This window comes from Pseudopodoces humilis, chromosome 3 (genome assembly GCF_049639895.1).
Source record: "Pseudopodoces humilis isolate 2021_Gansu_Grassland_sample_001 chromosome 3, ASM4963989v1, whole genome shotgun sequence".
Classification (NCBI taxonomy): domain Eukaryota; kingdom Metazoa; phylum Chordata; class Aves; order Passeriformes; family Paridae; genus Pseudopodoces; species Pseudopodoces humilis.
In genome coordinates this window covers 59,767,294-59,780,620 of record NC_142202.1, presented here as the reverse complement: position 1 = coordinate 59,780,620, position 13,327 = coordinate 59,767,294, and the positions used below count along the sequence as shown (strand labels likewise).

General features: G+C 42.8%; 1 protein-coding gene across 19 annotated transcripts in view; it reads right to left on the bottom strand.

The window, feature by feature from the left end:
* The window catches only part of EPB41L2 (erythrocyte membrane protein band 4.1 like 2), a 106,744-nt gene extending 94,415 nt beyond the window's left edge, over positions 1 to 12,329 (bottom strand). For 18 of the 19 annotated variants that reach the window (XM_088052885.1, XM_088052892.1, XM_088052889.1 and 15 more), the window contains exons 1-2: positions 12,247 to 12,329; positions 8,495 to 8,576 (exon numbers count right to left, since the gene is read on the bottom strand). The gene's annotated coding sequence lies outside the window, so the exon portion shown is untranslated. The remainder of the gene's footprint in view (positions 1 to 8,494; positions 8,577 to 12,246) is intronic. The other variant, XM_088052886.1, reaches the window with a different exon arrangement.
* Positions 12,330 to 13,327: the final 998 nt, after the last annotated feature.

The window sequence follows — 13,327 nt, the reverse complement described above, 5'->3', positions numbered from 1 at the left end:
AGTTCAAAAGCATCAGCCTTGCATGATCCATGGACACAGAGCTGCTTGCTGACATCTTGCTGATTCACTTAAATTCAATTAGCTCAAAGTTAGTATTGAACAAAAAAGAATTACTATCTAGTTAGCGACCAAATTTGCTATTCAAATGTCTGCACATATAAGATAGAAATGATCAAAGATACAAAAGCCACACCCTAAGCTCTCCAAACCAGACAAAGAAATAATGAATCAGTCAGAAACATCCCAAATATCTCCAGTTCCAATTCACTCCTACACAGTGGCACATCTTCCCTCTGTGCTATCATAATTTACATATGATTTCAGGCTAATAATGTGCTGCAAACATATTTGTAAAGAAAAAATTCTGTAATTCTACTTTATGTTACTGAAAAATTGAAAAAAATATAACTTCAAAAAGGCTTGCAAAAATACACTGGCAGATTTGTCTTTTTTATAAAAAGTGCTAATACCCTAAGAATAGCAAACAACTAGGAAAACAGTACAGGTGGAATCCCCATTATAGCAGAATCTTGCTGTTCTAGTAAGTGTATTTAAAATTCATGAAGCTTTGCTTTGACAGATGACAAATTTGCTATTCTATGATTTTGTTTCTCTTTTAATTTTATTAAAGACATATACACTGCAAAACTTTCCAACTTTGTTTCTGGATTAAAACCAAGCTAAATGTTCTGTCATGCAAGAAAGTTACTCTAGCCTCTACAACACCCAAAAACTTAAGAAAGAATTTCCACTCAGCTTTTCAAGTACCAGTTATGTACCTGAACTATCAACTAGTACTATACCTGAAGCATCTGGGAAAGTCATTTTTAAGAGTATAGCAGCAATATAGACATTGTAAGATTCTAATGGATGTGGTCAACAAAATAGTACCCACATCCCCACCAAGCATCAAGAAGGAAACACAAGCTTTCCTAGGTGCTGTGGGTTTTTGGAGGATTCATATTCCAGATTACAGTCAGACTGCAAATCCTCTCAATCAAGCGAGGTCCTGAACAACAACAAGCTTTTGAACAAATTCAACAAAGTCAGGGATGCAAAGGATCCCAAAGCTGTTACACCCCAACTGAGATACCAGCAGCTTATGAAGAAGTTTGAGGTGTCTCAGAAGTGACTGGCACTGAAGCACAGCTTCTTCTGACACCCTGACTGCTAATACTGGGCTAGATGTTCAAAGAGAAAGTCCCTGCCATGCATCACACCACTGACACTACGTGGAGTGGGCAGGTTGTGTTGATCACACAGCAAGCTCAAACAGGAAACCCCAATCACCCAGGGATCTTGGAAGTCAGCAAGAACTGACATAAAGGCAAAAATTTCAGATCATCATCAAAGAAGAAGGTAACATATGCTGAAGAGGCCCTACCATACACCATGTATCAATCACCTAACAGAAAATGAAAGCAACACACACCCTCTTTACTGACAGCTCCTGCCACACTTAGAAAATGGAAAGCTGCCATATGAAGTCCTACACAACGAGCTGCAGAAGCTATTGAGTGGATCAAGCAAGAGTGCAGAACTAAAAGACACCCAGCTTTAGAGGTTGTTGAAAAAGAAATGGCCAGTGCTCTACCTCTACACTAACTCATGGATGGCAGCAAATGATCTGGGGGTGGCTGGACTGATGGAAAAAGGTCAACTGTCAGCACAGAGGGAAATGTACCTGGCCTGCTGAAATGTGGCAAGATATCACTGCCTAGGTAGAGAAACTGGCTGTAAAAGTATGTCTCATAGATGTACACATAGCCAAGGGCTGGGCTACCAAAGAACACTGCAACAATGGACAGGTGGATCACGCTGCCAAGATTAAAGTGTCTCAGGTAGATATGGACTGGCAAGATACAGGTAAGTAATTTCTGGCTCGATGGGCCCATCATACCTTGCGTCATCAGGGAAGCAATGCAGCACACAGATGGGCTTGTGATCGAGGGGACTCAACCATGGCACTATGTCTCAAGTTATCCCTAAATGTGAAATACAGGCTGTGATCAAGCAGGCCAAGCGGGTAAGGCCTCTGTGGTATGGTGGGCTATGGCTGAAATACAAATATGGGTAGGCCCTACATATCAATTTCATCACACTGCTGAAACCCACCAGGGCAAGTGCTACATGCTTACAGCAGTGGAAACAATCCCTGGATGGCTAGATACATACCCTGGGTCTGATGCTACTGCCAAAACACCATCTTGGGCCTTGAAAAGCTCATCCTGTGGCAACATGGCACCTCTGAGATAACCGAGTCCAACAACAGGACCCATTTCAAAAATAAACTCATAGAGACCTGGGCCACAGAGCACAGGATTCAGTGGGTGTACCCTCTTCCCTATTGTGTGCCAGCCTCTGGGAAAATTGAACAGTACAATGGACCATTAGAAAGCACATTGAGAGCAGTGGGTGATGAGGCCTTCAAACACTGGAATCTACACTAAGCAAACGCTGCCTGGTTTAGTTATCAGCAGAGGCTCCACCAACCAAGCTGGCCCTGCCCAGTGAAAATGGCCACATACCGTAGAAAGGGATAAAGTCTCCGTGGTGCATTTGAGGAGTGTCACTTTGCATTGGTCCTGCCTAAAGCAAAGGCGAACCTATCCGCACAACTGTTTTTGTTCGAGGACCTGGGGGCAGTTGGTGGGTAATGCAGAGGAATGGGGAAACAATGTGTACCTCAAAGGGATTTGATTTTTGGGTTAGAACAGTCTGTAATGTTGAATTTTATAATACTGGCTGCTGAATGACACAGCCATTATGTATGCCATAACTACCATGGGCAATAAATATGGTCTGCTCCAGATACAGGAGGTTCCTGTTCACAACCACCTGGCAGCACACCACCCTTCTTGCGGGTATGAAGACATCCAGGATTGACAGAGCCCAAAGTCAGGGACCAAATTAACTCAACACTGATCTTGGAGGGATAGCCATTGACTGCTGAAACAACACCTATGCTTGTGTGTGTATACATATATATGTATATATATATATAGCTGGTAAGTGTAGGATTTTTGCATGACATGAATGAATGACATGAATAGACTAAAGGGAGGATAATATCCTGGTTCGAGCAAGGACAGGGTTTATTTGTACAGTAGCCAAGGGGGGGCCTGGCCAGGAGGCAGAGATTATTCTATAGTACCTCTATATCATTTTCTAGGGACAAGAAAAGGAGTCCCTTCTCCATCATGTAGTGTGGTGGTGCAGTCAGGTGTTCACCAGGCCCTGTGTGAGAACACTCACATGTGACTCATTCACCTCCCTCAAACTCTGTAATTAATATTGTTGCTCTTACTGCTCCTTTTCTTATTTCATTGCTATTTCCAGTAAATTGCTCTTACCTCAACCCACAATCTCTACCTTTTGTGCTTCCAATTCTCTATCCAACCGAAGGGGAAAGGAAGGGGGGATGGGGAAGCGAGCAGCACATGGTTTGGAGTTTTCCAATGGGAACACTAAATTGGGGAATTTCCTTCCTAAACCTTCTTTAGGATGCCTCAGTGCTGTACCACAGTCTGCCCACAACCACATATACTGCCAATAGAGATAACAGGAGATAAATGACTGGTTACAACAAACTGGTGGGAGGCATAATCTGAAACCACTCAGCAGAAGCTGCTCTTCTCTGAAAGAAATCAAAAATTCCATACCCCCCAAAAAAAACTCCACACAAACCAACTCTGTTTCTTAAAAACAGAGGGATCATCTTTATTCCATTTAATACTGAAAAACAGGAGTATGATTAATGAACAAGCAAGATTTGGCAAGCTACAGAAACCACTTTTAAGCAATTAATAAAGTTACATTAAATAGGATCTCCGATAATATTAACATTGATTTCCTTTAATTTGCTTCCTTCATGATCAACTTACCAGGGCACAAATACAAACATACTGCCCGAGATACCTGAAACAAAGCATTTGACAGCATGGAGGAAGGTTAAAAAAAAAATAAAAGCAACAAACAAACAAAACACCCAAAACATCATCAAACACCCAAAATGAACCAGCAGAGAAAAACCACATTTTTCCCAAAATAAGTGCTTATGCTTTCACCTTCTTGGTATAACACCAAGGATCTAAAAATAGTCACAGAATATAAAATCACTTGTTGTGTCTTAAGCTGTTAGTTTAACTGCTTACATACTGAGCCTCCTAGCAAGAGTCATGTACTGTTGTTAACCTTGGGAATAATATAACATGAAAAGCCACTCAATTTTAAAAACAACACTTGCAGAAAAATCTCTGCAGCATAACTACTTCAAGTCTTAAAACATTTAACCAAAGCCATTAAAGAAAAACTGACTTATGTTTTATGAAAACATTTTAAATATTAGTAAAACATGTTTTAAATATGAGTAAAACAAGAACACACTCATGAGCTTTTGAACAGGAAGGATCCATAGATTTATTTTTCGTAAGTATCCTTTATGAGCAAGCAAAAATCATACAGCAGTAAAAGAACGAAACAGGTTGATTTTGACTTCAATAGGCTTAACATGTGGACAGCAACATACCAGCCTTTTCATCTCTCTTTTATTTCAAGTAAATCCACCAGGCAAATTAATCTTCCCACATCATTCAACAGTTATAGAGACAAGATGTTTCAAAACAGAAAATTTAGGCTCATGACAAGGGCTAAACAGTTCAACCAATAAAAACTGTTCTCATCTGGTCCCATTCTGAAGTGTGAACATGCTACATACAGCACATGTCTTGCCCTTTACCCAATACATAATGTACCACCACTGGGAAATTTTATGCTAAGTCAACCAGTTTCATATTATGTGTTGCCTTGGAATACAACTTAAGAATTTTTTTTTTTAAATTAAAAATCAGGGAAACTGAGCAGAAGGTCTGAAAAACACAAAGAAGCTGCATTTTTTAATGAAGGTAAAAAAATAATTGAAGCAAACTTGTTCCCAATATACTGGGAGCATATTTTGCCTTTCTCACACTAGCCTTTAAAAATCCAATTGCAAGCAGTAAATAAAAGCCTCAATTCTTAGCCCAATATATCAAATCTCATGATGCCTCAAGACAAAGAGCTGGATTTCTTAGCTTTTCAAACAAATCAGCTCAGGCAAAATATACTTCAGCTAATGTGTGGGTGTTTTTATAGAATTTCATTACGCTTTTTGAAACAAAAGGAACAGAAGTCCAGAATACACGAGAGACAATTAAAGCATTTTCTAGAGTCAACCTTTCATATCAGGGCTAAAATTTTAAAAATTCTTCCTTAAGTGGTAGCTGCCTCACATGTAATACCTGGTCTCTAGTTATGACTGCAAATACTGTTTTGATTCCTGATCTTGTAACGGTCTAAGGACAAAAGTAGAATGTAGGGTCATGTACCTTTTACTAAATTTGCTAAAACTAGTGGACATATGAGGGAATATGAAGGGGGCAGCAATATGTGTGGCTTCTTAAAACTAGTTTGACCATGTTACCCTGCCACTCTCTCCAAGTTGGAGCACTGTCATTTGTAACAGTGTTCTGTAGCACAATTTCTTTTTTGATTTGGATTAAGTTTTTAAACAATTCTCTTGCAACAGAGCTCATTTTACAGAGTGTTTCTATGGAGAAGGCACCTTTCCTCAAAGAATTTTCTCACCTACAACACAGGGTGGTAGTATTCCTTAACTTCACTTTTACATAGTTTAATTTCTTCCACAGTACAAGAAAAACGTGCTGGTAATAGTGTAAACTTTTCCCCTAAAAACCTTCAACTATTCAGTCTCAACACTAAGTCATTATACTGCAAGGTGGCAGGGAAGGGTGGGAAACAAAAAATAAATCTCTAAGTGCACAAATTTCATGATACATTAATTGCTCTCTGTAATATATCCTCAAGCACACACACAGTCAAGAAAGCACACTGGGAGAGTGAGGCCAAATACCCAACAGCTTAAGTTAACTAATGAGATAACTGGAGGTCCAAAACAGATTTAATACTAAAATCACTTACAACTGAGGCTTGTAAAGAAGAAGCAGTAACATTGATATGTAGCAATCCCAGCCTTGATACACACAGCTGCCTCTAACCATAATACACCATGATCTTTGACAAATGTTGTCTTATAGAAGAGACAAGGCAGCCATGGACTCAAGAATTAATTTAATGCTACAGCATTCTTTGGTTCTGGTTGTGGGTTCCCCACTCTGCCTGCCCTCCGTCCCTCCACCTCCTTCCCTCCCAGACACTGGATTTATTTCAGACTTGTGGTCAAATAATTAAATACTCTACCAGGAAAAGTATCCAAAAAGCCATACAAGAAAAAGGATTCAGTCTGCTAAGAGCAGACTAATGATATACAGGACATATTTCTTTAATTCCTTGATGATGAAACAGCAGCAGTTACAGTATTATTTAAACACAGCTTTTAAGTACAACTTCAAAACGAGAAGCTAAATGGGATAAAACTGCTTCTTTCAGCTAAGGAAACAGCAAATAGATTGTTTACAAATAATGTCTACAAAGAACAAAACGCTGTATTTGGAAAGTGAAACTTTCAGATCCAAAACAGAAGTGTTCAAAGAAGTTTGCAGTATATACTTAATATATTATGGCAAATTTTAATTGATGAATCCCTGCTTTTCTGAGTAAGTGGAAGCAATAAAAGTGTTTCAACAAATGTGAAACACTTGCAAGCATATTTTTATCACCAGATTTTAATTCTGGTTTGATTTTCAGAAGTAGGAGCATACATGCTGAATCAGTTAGAATTCAAAGGTCTGCCTAGTATGAATTCAAAAACTTGAGTTAAGAATACATCTTTTAAATCCCATATACAGCATAACTGAGTATTTTAAATTAGAAAAAGCTGTACTACTTTTTCATCATGGTAAGAGAGCACATCAAGCATTTTAAATACATACTGAAGCTTTTCATGCTCTTAATAACATTTTATGTTCTTAAAACATTGTAGTCAAATTCTTATCCAGGCCACTATAAAGAATACCACAGTTATAGTCTATACTTCTCTACCCACAGAAATGGGATAGCAGCAAATTACAGTAAAATCCAGTGTTACATTTAGCTGTACAGCACTACTAATTAGAGAGTAACTTCAACAATAAATATTTGGTTAAACTCCGCTTTGTCATCAGCACAAGCAATTGAAGATGACACTGATCTTTCAGAGTCCATGCTTTTTTTTAGAATTTTTTTTAATTTTTTTTTTTTAGTCTATTTTTATTTTCTGGTTACTGAACATCTTTTCCTACAAAACAGTTTTCCAGAACTACTGCTTTGCAAATAGAAAATCACATAGACAATGTTAGAAGTAAAAGGGAAGATTCAAGCCTAGAGGACCACGGCAATCCACAGTTCTCTTTTAAACTGTCCTTAGCTAACCCCATTTTACTACTCAATGGCAAGATCTTCTAACAATGACCTTACAGAGCACACAGGCTGCATGACTCAGTAATAGCAAGGTAAGCTAAAAGAGAGGCTTTATCACACCCCTCAGAAAGAACACAAGAAAAACCAAGATACTGACAAATATGAGACCCATGGTAGATACAGTATCAAGTAAAACACCCAGTTAACCCCCCAGACATTGATAAAAGTCACCAGTTTTAAGAGAGGCTTTTCCTGCAATTCTTCTTCACAAGAACTCTCTGAAGAACCATGCTACTATTAATAAAAGCACTACGGAGATAAACAGTAGAAGTAGTACCTTATCTCCTTCAGAAAAAACATCCAATCAAAGAAACACATAAGCAAAATACTACTACCTGCTTCTGAGAATCTGCAGAGACAGTTTTTACACAAGAGGCCATCTTCACTGAAGTCAGGTTTTGAAAGCATCCCATCCTTTAGAGCAGTCATTAAACATTACGCTACCAAAGGCACCTGTGATGTGCACAGCAAAGGGTTGGCACCTGACTTTCTCCTCTACAGCACCACAGAGTTGTTGTAATGCAGTGTTTGTGTAGTGCCCCTAAGACATCAGGTGCTACTGCAAGTGAAAAAACCTTTCTTCCCATCCAAGTCTGTTAAAATAAATAAACCTGCATTCTTGCTAAGCTGTCCCACCTGCAGTACACATAAGTCTATAATTTTATACTATACATGGAACATACTTTACTCATTTCACTAGACAAACAGAACAGCTATTTTTGGATCACCCAATAGTAATTAATCAATATTCTGTCAATATGGCCTTCACTTAGTCTGTAAATCTTTACAAAGTTCTCAAAGACAAGGTCTTGGAAGTCTATGGAAGAAATAAGTTACTGGTAAAATTACCTTCACAAAAGAGTCTAACCACAAAATTCGTAAGTACAAGTCAAATATTTACTGTATCATCAAGACATTCCTTTTTATATAATATTACAAAACCGACAACTTAAGCCATGTAGATTTATCACATCAACAGCCAAAATAAATGAAAATTTGAAACAGAACACAAAATTTTGCCTATTTAGTAAATTCATACAATAAATCTTCTGATCTAAAAAAATAAACCACAAATTACCTTTCACTCCAGTAGGAATCTTGAAGATTTGCACAGTGAAATCAACTATGACAACTGGATAACAGCACAATATCTTCCTTGCCTGTAAGGGAATCATTCAGCATCACATTACACCAAAAAATCAACCCACCAAATAAATTAGAAAACCAGAGAAGTGAAATTGAACAGTGCTAAAATGATAAACAGCGCTTAAATGATTAAAAATGTGAGCACCCTGACAAATAGGAAGAGAAAGAAACACCACACCCAGTCATTAAACTTGCACTTTGATTTTCATCTCTTAAAAAAATAGAAGTGTGGCAACTTATTTTAAAGTCTGACACCCTTAAAGTTTAAAGTAGTCCTTGCTTCCAAAATAGAAGGCCAGAAATAACCCCTTACAATGCAGTTTGACTTCTTATATAGCTCAGACTACAACCAGATGCTTCCACATCCCCTTTTCTTGCTCCCATCCTCTTTCTTGTGTCCACCCATTGTGTGAGTACACAATGAACAGTTTTCCAACACTGCTTTTCCTTGATTTAATTTTGCTTGCAATGAGGAAGACAGACCACCTTCCCTCTTCTCACTCCTCCCTACTTAAGACCAATTCCAGAATGAAACCTGTTTGACTTAGTACACCTTCCTCAGGAAAGCATTCAACCTTGCTTTAGAAATACGTAGCAGCAAAAATGTTTGCTATACACCACAATTTTTAGTAAAATCACTTTTAACCTACTGAAACTTACACAGAGTAAACTAAAATGTAGAAAGCTTCCTCTTTCAAAAGAGTCAAGCTACACATTACAGACACAACTATTAAAAATGTAAACCATTTAGATCATTTCTCTGCCAACAAATACTTTCATAGCTCTCATCCATGTAACAGGTATACCTACCATCATTTTAATTTGTTCCCTCCCTTTTTAATCCTAAAACAGATCAATATTCTGTACTAAAACACGCTTCCCAGATTAATGCCAAAAGGAAATGCCAATTCAAAAAGGAACCCCACATCCACTGAATTTTTTTTTACCTTGTCATATCTTTTAAATGTTGTTTGTAAACCTAGTACAATTATTTGAAAATCGACTTAAAGAGAACATATATCCAAATTATTTATCACAACCCACAATACCTTCTTTACCTGTCTGTACTTCCCAGACTACTCTACTATTCTCCACCTATGACCCACATTCTTCATCTTTAAAGGCATGACTTGGGAGCTAGTCCCATGAAAAATTAATATTCTGCCTATATCCACACTCACAAACTGATTCAGATAATTTTGGCTACTAGAAGTAATACAACTATTCTTCAGGTTACCTTCTCTAAAAGAGAGCTTTTTGGTGTTGTCACTGAAACCCCATTAAGACATCAGGAAGCTAAACTAGCTTCAGAATGTTACCTTTGTTGCTCCTTGAATCTGAAAACAAATTATAAATTGACTGCAGTTGCTGGAAAATTATCCAAGTAGAAGTGGAACAAAAGGTCTGTTTCCAGATGAATGAAGCCTGGAAGCTTATTCCACACAGACTTGGATATTAAGAAGTTGGAACTCTCCCTCTTCTCCACTATCAACAAATGTGCAGAGAGAATATGCATATTTTTGAAAGTCTTGTCTAGGCCATTTAAATTATATTTTTACAATGCAAGCTCATCTGCCACAGGTACAAACTGTTGATATAAATTTCTGAGATTCATAACCTTGGAAAACACTGAAGGGAAGGTCATTTTCTAAGCCCAAAGGTAATGAAACTCAGCAAAATGTTGCAACTTAGGCAAGAGAAAGCAGCTCAACTTCCAAGAAGTCAACAGCAGACAGAAAGCAGCATGGCCAGCAGAAATGGAAACTTGTAAGGGAGAGGAGCAGCAGCTGAAGCAGAGTGCTTCTGCTGAACACCCTTCCAGGGCCATTGCTATGTAACCCAGCGTGCCACGAAACTGCTTCTGTTCTGTAACTGGTTGGCTCCGTAGCTTAGGGACTCAATTTTTCTGCTGTACAAAATGTGATGCTCAAGGACACAGCTTTTCTTTTATATAGTCTCTCAATGAAGCATTTTCTCATTTCAACCTCTGCAGGACTGGACACACAATTTTATGAGAATTTACTGAAGGCTAAGTTCCGCAGAACTGTGATCATTGCATTCCTCTAATACACTGGAGCCACCCATGACAGCAGACAGACCAGGAGGTTGTAAAGCTAAGAAAACCAATACATGTGCTATAAAAAAAATATAGAATATATAATTTTAATTAAAACAGGTCTTGGAGAGCTTTACAAGAAGTAAAAAACACAGCGATTCAACTGCTTGCTAGTTATTACTGGTATCAAAGCACCTTAACCTAAGTTTACTTTAGCTGGCTATTACTTGTTCTTTGGCAATGAGGTGGAAATCATAATCATTAAGCTGATAAACCCTCACAACAACTCCCTTTATGTCAATCAGCAATCCTTCTAGGCATACATATGTGTGCACAATACCATTAACATCAAAAGAGATTAAGTTCAACGCAGTAGGACCTTTACCTGTGGAAGAACGCTGCACTAAAAAAATGTTACCACAGTGTTAATAGCTCTTTTGAGTGTATTCAGGCTTCAGACTACTGTAATCAAAGCCTTACAAAAGCACAATAATAGGAAAAGAACCTAAATTTGGACCTAAATTTAAAAATAACAAATATCTTTCTTTTAAGATCTCGGTGCATAATGCTCAGAGGTTAGGTCATCACATCTTGAAAGGGGGACTTATTTTAAAACAGTAGACACAAACCATATAAGAGGATTCTACACTTATTTTTACCCTAATCCTGAAGAGAAGGGAAATTAGGGATACAAAGTCTTCCTCGATTTCACCCCCTACCTGATTCTTGATAAACAGCCTCAGTGCAGAGGCCTATATAGCTCATTTTCCTGCAATTGCTAACTCACAAATGAAAGAAAGGAACAGCCCAAGATGCAAACAGATGAAGTTATCAGGACGAGAGGAGTGGTGCTCTGGGAGGAAGGAAATTAGGAAACCAACCGCCTCTCTTCACTCAGCATTCACACGACGTGTGAGGGAAAGACACCTACACCCATAGGGACAGGCTTTCGGAGAAAAATACCCCTCTCCTTCTGGCCCCAGAACAGAGGCGGGCGACTTAAGAGCACGGTAGCTGCGGGCAGGGCAGCGACCGCGGGAGCCCGCGCAGCGCCGGCCGGGGTGCCTCGAGCCGCGGCCGGAGGCGGCGGGCGCGGCACTGCCCGCGCCAGCAGCCCCGCGAGGAGGCTCGGAACCGAGCGGCGAGGAGCGGCCACGAACGGCTCGCCTCGCCGGGCCCAGCGCCCGTGGCTGCGGGAAGAGGAGGGAGGGAGGAGCCAGCCCCCGCAGCCGCTCCGCTGTTCGCCCGGGGCCGAGGGGCTGCGGCTCGGAGCTCACCCCCGCCGCCCCCGGACGCGCGTCCTCGGGGCCGCTGCCGCCCCCTGCCGGCCGCGGCGCTGACAGCCCCCCGTCCGCCCGCCCCGCCGCCGCCGCTCGGGGCCGGCACAGGAGGGAAGGAAGAAGGGAGGGGGCAGCTCTACCCGATCAGCCGGGCCGGCCCCGCCCGCAGCCTCCGCATCCCGCGGCAAGCGGAGCGAAGCAAGTAAAACGGCGACGGATACGCGGCAAAGCGGCCCCCGGCCCCCAGTTCCCCGCAACGCTCCGGTCGCCAGACCCCCTCCTCCCGCCATCTCCCCCTCCCCACTGCCGCGGTAAGCCGCGCTCCCTCGGGACCGCTCCCGCCGGTACCTGCCGCCGGAACGGCCGCTGGCGCCCGCACGCTCCCGAAGTTCCCAGCCGCGGCCGTCAGCCCAGCCCGGGAGAAAACCCCGCCGGCCCCGCCCCCCGGCCAATCCGTGCCCCGCCCGCCCCCGCGCCCCGCCCCGGGCCCGCCCCGGCCCGGCAGCCCGGGCCCCGCTGCCGCACTCGCTGCGCCGCCATTGGGTGGCGCGGCCGTCAATCTCCGCTGATAGAGCTTCGCCCCCGCCCGCTCTTCCTGGGCCCTTTCCAGCGGCCGCTGCCCGTCGGGGGTGCGGTTCTATCCTGGAGCCGGGACGGGCTTCGGGAGCGTCGTCTCAGCGTGGGCATCGCACCGGAGAGATGCTCTCCGACAGCGCCGCTGCCGAGCCGTGGCCCCGGGCGAGTCCGGGCGTGGCGCCGGCCGTACGCGCGGTGCGGTGCCGCTGTCCCGCGGTGTCTCCGAGCGGAATGAGCCCGTGCGGCACCGCGGGCTGCGCGGGCGCGGAGCGGAGGCGGTGACCCCTCCCGGCTCTCCGCAGCCCTCGGCCGGTGCCGCCTCCAGCCGGGCCCCCGCGCTCGGTTGGAACGGACACACCACCGGGAGCCCGGCGGGACCCCGAGGTGGCGGGGCCGGAGCGACCCTCCCGTGCGGGGAAACGAAGGGTCAGGGCTGTCCTGCGGATGGGATCAGCGCTCGTGGGGACCTGGTCGAGAAGAGGCAGCCAGGGGCTTCAGTGTCCTGCTGAGGGACCACGGGGGTGAGGTGAAATGAGAGCGTCAGGCTGGGTGTAAGGAAAAAGTTACTCATGCTGCGGACAGCTGGGCCGTGGGAGTGGGTTCCTCAGGGATTTCCACTCCCAAGCAGGCGCAGTCCCGAGTAATCTGGACTGACCACGCAGCTGGCCTTGCTGTTGAGCAGCACGTTAAGTGAGAGCCCTCCTTACAACCTGAATTTTCTAATGGGGGTTGACTTGCACTTGCCTAAGGATGTGTGCGTGGATGCTGACTGCTAAAAGGCCTGGATATAAAAAACTCATGGCAACTGCTGTGCTGCACAGGCTGCGGGCCCTGCGAGTGCTATGGAAACAGA